The sequence below is a fragment of the Dendrobates tinctorius genome, unplaced genomic scaffold (assembly GCF_039654945.1).
Source record: "Dendrobates tinctorius isolate UK_male_01 unplaced genomic scaffold, ASM3965494v1 ptg000046l, whole genome shotgun sequence".
Taxonomy (NCBI): Eukaryota; Metazoa; Chordata; class Amphibia; order Anura; family Dendrobatidae; genus Dendrobates; species Dendrobates tinctorius.
In genome coordinates, this window is record NW_027361714.1 from 75,406,324 (window position 1) to 75,417,958 (window position 11,635).

The window sequence follows — 11,635 nt, forward strand, 5'->3', positions numbered from 1 at the left end:
ACACACACGTCTCACGTGTACAGGAAGGCAGACCCATCTTCCTTCAGTCGGTCTCACGTTAGCCCAGACGAGACCTTTCATACGGACCAACTGGGTCCCAGCATTCACTCATGTGACCTACCCTGGCCACCTTATATGGTCCGTAGCCACGCTCACCGGATCACATGGCTATGACCTCATCACAGGTCCTTCACTCATTCACACACAGTCTTTACTATAGGTGTTTTTAGACACACCCCTAGGTGGATTTGTAGGTAACTCTCCCTAACACATTGGCACAAAAGATCAGCTCTGCTGATCAGCACATAATCAAGCCTTCATCCCAAGGCTACCCACCTTGAGATACATTACGATCATTCAGCATCCTACACCTATCAGGACACTTGAAATGCTTATACGCCTGTCCTGGGACACCCACACAGTGCCCCCTAGCAGACACAGTGGTCACTACATCACAATATATACACCTAAATAAAATGGGAATGGTTGGTGATATCAACTTCCTGTTTGTGGCACATTAGTATATGAGAGGGGGAAAACTTTTCAAGATGGGTGGTGACCATGGCAGCCATTTTGAAGTCAACCATTTTGGATCCAACTTTATTTTTTTCAATGGGAAGAGGGTCATGTGACATATTAAACTTATTGAGAATTTCACAAGAAAAACAATGGTGTTCTTGGTTTTAACATAACTTATTCTTTCATGAGTTATTTACAAGTTTCTCTTTGCTTACAGCCATTGACATGTCTCAGAGGTTAACACGTGCGGAGCGGATAGAAATTGTGTTGATTTCTGGGGAACGCAATACCCGGGTCATTGCAGCAGATTTCAATGCAAGAAAACTGTCACCATTCCCATTTTATTTAGGTGTATCAATATAAAAGGCCCACTCAAAAACGTTTGCCTTCTCACTGAACATAATGTACTCTGTAAACTGAGGGTCCTGTTCCAATTTTTGTTTTGCCCATTCTGCAAATTCAGCGCACTGATCTGGGTCACCAATCATTCCCATTTTATTTAGGTGTATCCATATAAATGGCCCACCCTGTATTTAAAATGTTACGTTATATACAGCAGATTAAAGAAGTATTGTAGATGTCACTAATTTTCTAAGTAAATAATATTTCTAAAGGCGCTATTAAACTGACATTCTAACCATATGTCGGTAACAACAAATCCAATCCACACTGGTAAAGAAATCATACCATAGTTTACCATAAATTGGGTTATATTTAATAATGAGAGATTAAATATGAAAAAGTATTGAACATGCTAACTGAAATGTGTTTAATAATTCATACAAAAGCCTTTCTTGGTAATGACAGCTTCAAGAGGCCTCCTGTATGGAGAAACAGTCACATGCATTGCTCAGGTGTGATTTTGGCCCACTCTTACACACAAGCACTTCTAATCCTGAAGGTTCTATGGGCTCCTTATATGAACTCTGACCATTTGTTCCTTAGATAAATCTTCTATTGGATTCAGGTCAAGTGATTGCGTGGACCATTCCAGCAGCTTTATTTTCTTTCCATGAGACCAATTGATAGTTTCATTGGTTCTGTGTTTGGGATCATTGTCTTGCTGAAGTGTCCACTCTCGTTTCATCTTCATCATCCTTATAGATAGCAACAGATTTTTTTTATCAAGAATGTGTTTTCAAGGATTTTGGGGATATGTCAAAAGTAAAAGAAAAGTCAAAGATGCTATAGGATTTTTACAGGATGAAAATGATGAAATGGTAAGACAGGATGTTGAGAAGGCCGAACTTTTAAATTCCTATTTTGCATGTTTTCTCTCAGAAAGGAAATGTAACATCAACTGTTCTTCACTGTCATATAAAGGGAATAGAAGAATCCAGGATATCTATAAACAGAAAGATAGTGAGGAAACGCTTAGCTAACCTAAATGAATTCAAGTCTCCAGGTCCAGATGAATTACACCCCAGAGTACTGAAGGAGATAGCAGAAGAAATTTTTGAACCCCTCTCCATAATCTTTGAAAATTCTTGGAGAACAGGAGAAGTCCCAGAAGACTGGAGATGAGCAAATGTTGTTCCTATCTTCAAAAAGGGGAAGAAGGTGGACCCAGGCAACCATAGGCCGGTGAGTCTGACTTCTATACCAGGAAAGATCTTTGAACAAATTATTAAACAACATGTATGTCAGTACATGGATAAGAATGAAGTGATTAAACAGAGTCAGCATGGGTTTGTAACTAATAAGTCATGTCAGACTAACTTAATTTCCTTCTATGATGGAATCACTGATTGGGTGGATCAAGGAAATGCTGTAGATATAGTATATCTTGACTTCAGCAATGCATTTGACAAAGTATCTCATACAATCCTTATTGAAAAAATGACTAAGTATGGAATGAACAAGGCAACTGTGGATTCATACCTGGCTTAGTGATCGGACCCAAAGAGTGGTCGTAAGTGGCTGCACATCCAGTTGGAAGAATGTCTCAAGTGGGGTACCACAGGGCTCTGTCCTGGGCCCTGTATTGTTCAACATCTTTATCAGCGATTTAGATGAAAGAATTGAGGGTAAACTGATTAAATTTGCTGATGACACAAAGCTACAAGGGATAGCTAATACTAGAGAAGAGAGAGAGAGGATAGGATTCAAAAAGATATAAATAAACTGGAGAAGTGGGCAGCAACTAACAGAATGGTTTTTAACAGGGAAAAATGCAAAGTACTACATCTGGGCAATAAAAATGAAAAAAGCATATACAGAATGGGAGGAATAGGCCTAAGCAACAGCACATATGAAAAAGCCTTGGGTATACTAATAGATCACAGACTGAACATGAGTCAACAGTGTGATGCAGCAGCAAAAAAGGCAAATGCAATTCTAGGATGTATTAACAGAAGCATACAGTCTAGATCACGTGAAGTCATTATTTCCCTCTACTCCTCTTTGGTCAGACCTCATCTGGAATATTGTGTCCAGTTTTGGGCACCACATTTTAAAAAAGACATCAACAAACTGGAGCAAGTTCAGAAAAGAGCAACCAGAATGGTGACCGGTCTGCAAACCCTGTCTTATGAGGAAAGGTTGCAGGATTTGGGATTGTTTAGTTTGCAAAAGAGAAGACTGAGAGGAGACTTAATAGCTGTCTACAAATATCTAAAGGGCTGTCACATTGTAGAAGGATCAACTTTATTCTCATTTGCACAAGGAAAGACTAGAAGCAATGGGATGAAACTGAATGGGAGTAGACACAGATTAGATATTAGAAAAAACTTTTTGACAGTTAGAGTGATCAATGAGTGGAACAAGCTGCCACGAGAAGTGGTGAGTTCTCCTTCAATGGAAGTCTTCAAACAGAGGCTGGACAGACATCTGACTGGGATGATTTAGCGAATCCTGATTTGAGCAGGGGGTTGGACCAGATGGCCCAGGAGGTCCCTTCCAACTCTACGATTCTATGATTCTATTCATACATTTGTCCATTCATCCTTCCTTCACTTATATGAAGTTTGCCAGTACTGTTTGTTGAAAAACAACCACACACCATGATGTTCCCACCTTCTGTTGGTAAGGTGTTTTTAGGGAGATATTGAGTGCCTTTTGGCCTCCAAACACAGTGTATTATGGCATCCAAGGAATTCAATTTTGGTCTCATTTGACCAGACTATATTCTCCCAGTATTTCACAGGCTTGTCTAAATGTTGAGCAAATTTTAAACGTGCTTGAACACATCCTTTTTGTTCAGCAATGGAGTCTTCTTGAGAGGGACCGTTGTTTTTCGCCCCCCACGGCTAAAAAAATCTTCCCCCAGCCACCCCAGAAAAGGCGCATCTATAAGATGCACCTTTTTTGGCGCTTAGCCTCTCTATTCCCATTGCCCTTCAGTGTTGGCTAATGGGGTAATAATGGTTTAATGTCACCTTGCTATCAGGGCTGGGGAGTCGGTAAGTCAAACCTGTGATGCCGACTCCTCAATTTCCCTTGCACCGACTCCACGACTCCGACTAACACATATGTTGCTTATATGTAAGTGAAAAATGTATTGTAGTACAATGTGAACATCAAACATTTAATCATTTTTATGATACAATAATCAAGATATTTAGATAGAACATAATATATATTTATTGGAATACAACTTTAGAACTCAAAAAACTGTAATAAATTGTAAATATGTAATACACTATGTAATATCGATTACATATGCTGTGTGTATGTATGTGTGTGTGTGTATATATATATATATATATATATATATATATATATATATATATATATACACACACTATGTAATAAACTATGTAAGTGGCAAAAAACAGTTTTCAACAAAAACATACTAAATAATATTTGTGCAGTCTATGAATTTGTTCTAAGAAATATCAATTGCCTCCATGAGATCCTCCTTCATAGATGACCTCAAATCTGACCTAATAATTTTAAGGCCAGAGAACAACCTCTCTACACTAACTTGGGTTGGAGGCAAAGCCGTAACCACATGGGCAACATCTGTAACAATTTCCGGGTATAAAGGAATTGCCTCATGCACAGTCAGTTTTGATGAACGGTTGAATTTTTCTATTTCTTTGAGAGCAAGTGAAACATTTTGCTGAAATATGGTCAATCTGCTTGCTATAAGAGACATAGTGAAATCTTTTTCCTTGTGGCAATGCTTTGCCTGCTCCATGTCATCCAAATATTTGTCAAAGTCAAACTCCTCATCTGATGAGGATGAAGATATGGCAGCAGTAGCACTGTCAGGACCCAAGTCCTCTTGCGCCTGGCAGTCCTTCTGTAGGTCACTCATCCTAATTGCTGCCTCAGTCAGAGCTTATTTTCCTTTAGTAAGCTGTTGATCATCAAGCAGTATATGATGACTCGGGTCCACATAAACAGCTGCCAGAAGAATTTTATTTTCTAATAGCTGTGTCTCTTTCCGTTTCATTGAAGCAGAAATGCCATCTGCGATTAAACCTCCTCTTTGGGACAGGCAAAATAGCAAGTTCTTCCACTCCCTTATGAAAATGCCATCCTCAGCTTGTAATTTTTTAGTCACCGGTAAATGGGTGATTAAGCAATTCCTTCAATTCAGCCACCTGTGTCCATTGACCTTCATTTAGGGTTACCTGAGGGTTCGCCATATCTATAAGAAACTGTTTTAGTTTAAGCAATCGCTCAATCATTAAATAAGTGCTGCCCCACCGAGTGGCTTGATCGACAATTGCCCCTTTCCCAGCACGTCTCTTCAAGATGGAATCAATTTTAGGGGTTCTCGCGGCAATAACCAATTTCCTCACTTTTCCAATCAGATTTCCAGCATGTCCCTCTTGCAGACTATCTCTTATTGCCAGCTGCAGCGTGTGCACAACACAGCACATGTGATGAATAGGAAAGTGTTTTGAAGCAGCTTCAACAAGATCATCTATTTCTACAGTATAATTTTGCTGTTCTTCTGTTGTAATATCTGTTTGTTCCTCAGTTACATGAACAGCACTGTGGCCTTCCATCTCAAATATACTGAATCCTAAATTTTATTCTAGCTGTTGTTCATTACTCTCATTCATCAGTTTAATTGTACTTATCATGTTTGAAGCATTGTCTGTTACAAAAGCAATAACCTGTTCTTTTTTGAGTTCGTAATCTTGCAGAACTTTTTCCACTAAGGCCTGGAGAAACTGGCTGCTGTGATGAGCTTTAGTATCTTTTACTGGCAGTGTCTTGGTAACAATTTCTTTGTTGTCACAAATATATTGAACATTGATGGCAAAATAATTCACTCTGTGACGTGTGCAGGCATCCATTTTAAGAAACATGAAGAGTCTTTTGAGAGTCTTTTTAAGATCTTCCTTTTGTTTAAGGGCCTCTTCAATCACTAATTTTCTAATACTTTCTCTTTCCAGAGAAACACCAATGGATTGATAGAGCAGATTTCTAATCTGCTTTTGCTATTGAAAACATTATCTATGAGCTCAAAAACCTTTCAGGTGATGCGGTTTTTTAAAAAGCTGATTTGCTTTTGCAGCTGAAAACCGTATCCTCAAAAAACGCAGCAAAAACGCTGTGTGTGAATGTAGCCTTAGATCAGGAATAGAACAGCCATTTATAGGACATTTCATAACTTTCCCAAATTCCTATGAAAAAATTTTCATCACATTCTGCATTGAACTATTGTACCCAATTTATTATATATTTTCGGAGTCGGTCCATTTCATACCGATTCCGACTCTGACTCCACCAAAATGAGCACCGACTCCACGACTCCGACTCCACAGCCCTGCTTGCTATTGAAAGGTGACATTAATCCGGGTTAATAATGGAGAGGTGTCAATAAGACATCTATGCATTATTAACCCTAGGATAGTAAAGGGTTAAAAGCACACACACAGATTAATTAAAAATTATTTTAATGAAATAAGCACACTAAGTTTTTGACCAGATTTATTAATCTGCTAATCCAAAAAAGCCATGGATCTGTAAAAAAAAGAAAATAAACAACAATATACATACCTCTCCGCTGTTCAGTCAGATCCCCTGCTGCAATCTGTCACTGGTTTACAACATGGACTGGTGCTAATGCAACCAGCACCGCTGTAAACCACTGCCGAATGAATGAGTTCATCTCTGCGCAGCCTCCCCGGCTGACGGAGATGAACTAATAAGCATGGGAAAGTTTCTGAACGCTTTCCCACGCTCATCAGTTCACCTCCGGTGAGCCAGGGACTCCATGCAACATCACTGACATCAGCGGTAGTATTGTTTTATTATTTTCTTTTTTTTTTTTACAGATCCATGGCTTTTTTTATGGATCAGTAGATTAAAAAATCTGGTTAAAAACTTGGTGTGCTTATTTCATTAAAACATTTTTTTAATTAATGTGTGTGTTTTTTTAATCCTTTACTATTCTAGGGTTAGTAATGGATAGGTGTCTTATTGACACCTCTCCATTATTAACCCGGCTTAATGTCACCTTTCAATAGCAAGGTGACATTAACCCATTATTAAGCTATTAGCCACTGCTACAGGGCAATGGGAATAGAGAGGCCAAGTGCCAGAAAAGGCACAGATTTTTTTAGGGGTGGGGGCAAAAACAGTGGTCCCTCTCTAGGCTATTAATATGTGCCCTTACTCACTGGCTTTCCCTCTCTGGTGTAGAAATTACCGCAGAAGCCCACACAATTTTTTTCAATGAATTAACCCCTTAATTTAACACCTACATGTCCCGAATTTTACACACATATCCTAATCTAATTATTAGTCAAAGTCATATAAAAAAAATAAATGAAATGGTTTACTGTATGTAAACCATATGTCATTTCATGTCGGGTTTTGTATTGATTTTACAGAAACCGACAATTGATTTAGCGGCTATTCTGCTATGTAGAACTCTATGAAACATAAATATATATATATTGTAAGGTAGCGCTGTCATTCAAGGTTGGGGGCACTCGCTTGGCAGCCAAATAATCACATCCGGCACGGGTTTTCCATAAAACAATAACAATCCATGCGGTTTATTCAGGCATCATAAACCCACAGCAGCAACATAAAGTTCATATAATCAGCATAGCGTTCATGACAGAGCTTCCCTCTGTTAAACCTGTGGTCACACAGGTTACGCAATGTCCAGTACTCAGGCTCTTCAGCCTCACAGATATCTCACCCCGTCAGGGTTACCTCATGGCTGCTTCAGCTCACTGCAGACGTTCATTCCCTCTCCCTGGGAACTGTCAGACGCTTGCAGCCATTACTCGCAGCATTCACGTGCTGTTAGGCAGGAAGCCCCATTTCCCAGTGGGACCTTCCACAATGGACCAACCGGGTCCAAGCATTCACTCATGTGACCTACCCTGGCCACCTTATAAGATCCGTAGCCACGCCCACCGGGTCACATGGCTATGACCTCATCACAGGTCCTTCACACTCACTAGTCTTTTACTACCAGCATTTTCAGACACACCCCTGATGGGAATCCTACCCTCAACCACCATGATGGGATTCCTACCCGCTTCACTGGATACCTGGTCTTCATCATCAGGAGGGATCCTCACCCCCACCACACCGGAGATATTTACAAGGTCCTGCATTACCTTCCTGAGTCTTCCAATGATTCTCCCAATCAGACTTTTGGGTACCGGAATCACATCTTTCCGCAAACCCAGCAGATCCATAGCCTCCCTTGCTAACTCTAGGCGTCGAGCAGCTTTCATATTACTCCGCCTGACCAACTGTTTGGCGTGGAGACATTGAAAATGCATCTCTCTCAGGACAGCTACCCGGTTTGCTGTATCTTTCCTGGCTGATATTATCACCAACTGCCGAGTCTCAGGTGCCCAGTGCACCTTACACGCTTTGACGGCTTCCTTAAAAGCCTCATGCACACCTTCCTCAGCACAGGCTTCTTGCATGTCCTCGTGTACCTGAATCGCAGATTTGAAGGTCGTGGTCTTGCTCTCTTCCTGGACAGAAAGCTCTGGCTTTACCACAGACACTTCCCTCACTACTGTTTACCCGACCGGGTGACTGTCGTCTTCAGTTCTTAGCTCACAAACTTCATGAGATTTTATCCCTTCACGACCCTTTGCCAAGATGGATACTGGCAGTTCCGTCTTGTTAACACTCGGGCCCAGCCGCTGTAAATCTTCGTCCAAGCTCTTCTCCTGCAGAAGACCTTTTACTACTCCTCTCAGTTCTTCCATCTTTTCCCTAAGGGTCTTGTTCACATTTTGCCACATTGAGACTTCTTTCTCTAGCTCTTCTATTCTGTGTTCCCTTTCTCTCTGAGCCACAATCACCCCCAGAGTGTGAATTATCCCGACCTGCCGAGTCATCCCTCCAGTTACCCACTAACCGTGTTTATACTTCAGCCGTCTTATCAATCAGGTCAACGTCAGTCCTGTCACGAGACAGGTCCATCCGTTGGGCAGATGTACCCCTTCTTCCGGTCAGTTCTACCTCTGACCTGTCCACTGTAGGAGGCGTCACCGTCTCAGTGTCTGCTGGCCCCACAGTTGAAACGTCTCCATCGTCCGACCATACGTCATCAAACAAAACAAAGTCCCGGCCCCTCTCCAAGGCATACACTAAGTCACGTGGTATCCTGCCTCCTTGGCACTCACCACCTTTGGTCCCCTCAAACATTACTCTGTCTACTGCATAGTCCACCGTGACCCCATGTTTACAGCGAATCCTGACGTTTCTCTCGGTCAGAGAGAAAGCGAGAGGACCTCCTGTCAGAGTCACCTGACTCTTTGAGTCCAACTGTCCAGAGACTCCTTCTCGGTGCAACATCATGGTACACACTTGCTGCCCGTCATTATCCAGAAAGACTGTCCCCGATTCTTACAAAGTCATACACACACTACGGTTCCCCAGACAAACCAGCCCCTTTCTGGACCACTCCGATTTGGGTCACCACCCCCCTCTGGGACTTCACTCCCTTTTGGGCTACCACCCCGGATTGGGTCACCGCCCCCTCTGGGACTCCACCCCATTTTGGGCTACCACCCCGATTTGAGTCAACGCCCCCTTTCGGGATTTCCCCATGTCCGTTCTACAGGTCTCCTTAGACCACAGTTCACATACAACAGTTTGTCTCTTTTACGATACCACACAAGTTCTTGCTGTCACCGATCTCTGACACCTCTGGCTGCTGTTCACACACAGCTGTTGGTTTCACCTTCGTAACCCCGCCGAGTTACAGGAACCCACTTGTCCCCTTCGTAACCCTACCGAGTTACAGCAAGCCGCTTGTCACCTTCGTAATCCCGCTGAGTTACAGCAAGCCGCTTGTCACCTTCTTGACCCCCACTGAGCCACCACAGGCTGACTTGAAAGGGAGAAGAAAAAAAACACATGCAACACAAAACTCACGTGTCCTGTCTGTGTGCTCTTCAGGACGTCCGTCTCCTCTCCTGAGATCGTCCAACACACAGGGCGCACCGGGTGCTATTCAAGGAGCCGACCCTCCTCCCAGGGTTTCCCAACACACCAGCCTCACCAGGTCCAGGGGCTCAGCGGGTGCTATTCAGGACATCCGTCTCCGCCTGAGACTGCCCAACACTCATGCCTCACCAGGTCCAAGGTCACACGTGCTCCAGGGATCCGATTCTTCTCCCAGAACTTCCCAACACTGACCCTCCAGGACCTTTGCACACTGAACCCTCCAGGTACACAGTCTTTCTCACTGACCACAGTAAGTAAAACACGAACACCTGTCCGTTACCTGTGTCGGCCACACAGGCCCTCGGGTACCTCATACCCAAAGAGGAACCCTATAGCAATCCACAGTCTCTTTCTCTGACCCCGGTCAGCATACCACACGGCTTTCACAACCATCACCAGCCGGCCACGCAGGTTCTCGGACCCCTCTACCGCAGAGGTGTCCTATAAGTCTTTTCCACTGACCCCAGTCAGTATATCACACGGCTTTCAAAACTGTCAGCCCTCCTGGCTCAGCGTTGCCAGCACTGCACCATGTGCTTTTGGAAACCGTTGCCCTTAGCAACCGAATTTTGCAGTCCTCTTCCGTTGCTCCTAGCAACAAGGCTACAACACTGGTCATAGCATTCTCCACCAATTGTAAGGTAGCGCTGTCATTCAAGTTTGGGGACACTCGCTTGGCAGCCAAATAATCACGTACGCCACGGGTTTTCCATAAAACAACAGTCCATGCCGTTTATTCAGGCATCATAAACCCACAGCAGCAACATAAAGTTCATATAATCAGCATAGCGTTCATGACAGAGCTTCCCTCTGTTAAGCCTGTGGTCACACAGGTTACGCAATGTCCAGTACTTAGGCTCTTCAGCTTAACAGATATCTCACCCCATCAGGGTTACCAAATGGCTGCTTCAGCTCACTGCAGACGTTCATTCCCTCTCCCTGGGAACTGTCAGACACTTGGCAGCAATTACTCACAGCATTCACATGCTGTCAGGTAGGAAGCCCCATCTCCCAGCGGGACCTTCCACAATGGACCAACCGGGTCCAAGCATTCACTCATGTGACCTACCCTGACCACCTTATATGATCTGTAGCCACGCCCACCGGGTCACATGGCTATGACCTCATCACAGGTCCTTCACACTCACATAGTCTTTTACTACCAGCGTTTAAAGACACATCCCTGGGTGGATTTGTAGGTAGCTCTCCCTAACACATTGGCACAAAAGATCAGCTCCGCTGATCAGCACATAATCAAGCCTTCATTCCAAGGCCACCCACCTTGAGATACATTACGATCATCCAGCATCCTACTCCTATCAGGACACTGGAAATGCTTATACGCCTGCCCTGGGACACCCACACAGCGTCCCCTAGCGGACACAATGGTCACTACATCACAATATATATACATATATATATATACATATATATATAGAGAGAGAGAAAAATTGAAAAAACAGCACAATTTAGTAAAAAGGATTCGGGTGCAGGCCCTCCAGGTACTTACCAAACCTCCAAATAGTCCATCAAAAAAGAAAGCAGCACACCATAGTAGTTTTCAATAAAGTGCTTTTTTAATAGCCCATATGGCTATGTGCCCATGCAGCAACGTTTCGGTTCAATGGGTGCAAACCTTTTTCAAGCATTACAATGGTGACAGGTGAATGCCTTTTAAAGCATACAATTTGCAATGGTAATTTACAATAATAAGACAGTA

The 11,635-nt window shown here is 42.9% G+C and overlaps 1 protein-coding gene across 1 annotated transcript in view; it reads left to right on the forward strand.

The window, feature by feature from the left end:
* Positions 1-11,635, forward strand: part of CDK19 (cyclin dependent kinase 19) — a 394,114-nt gene that overhangs the window by 259,960 nt on the left and 122,519 nt on the right. The gene's annotated exons all lie outside the window — the stretch shown is intronic.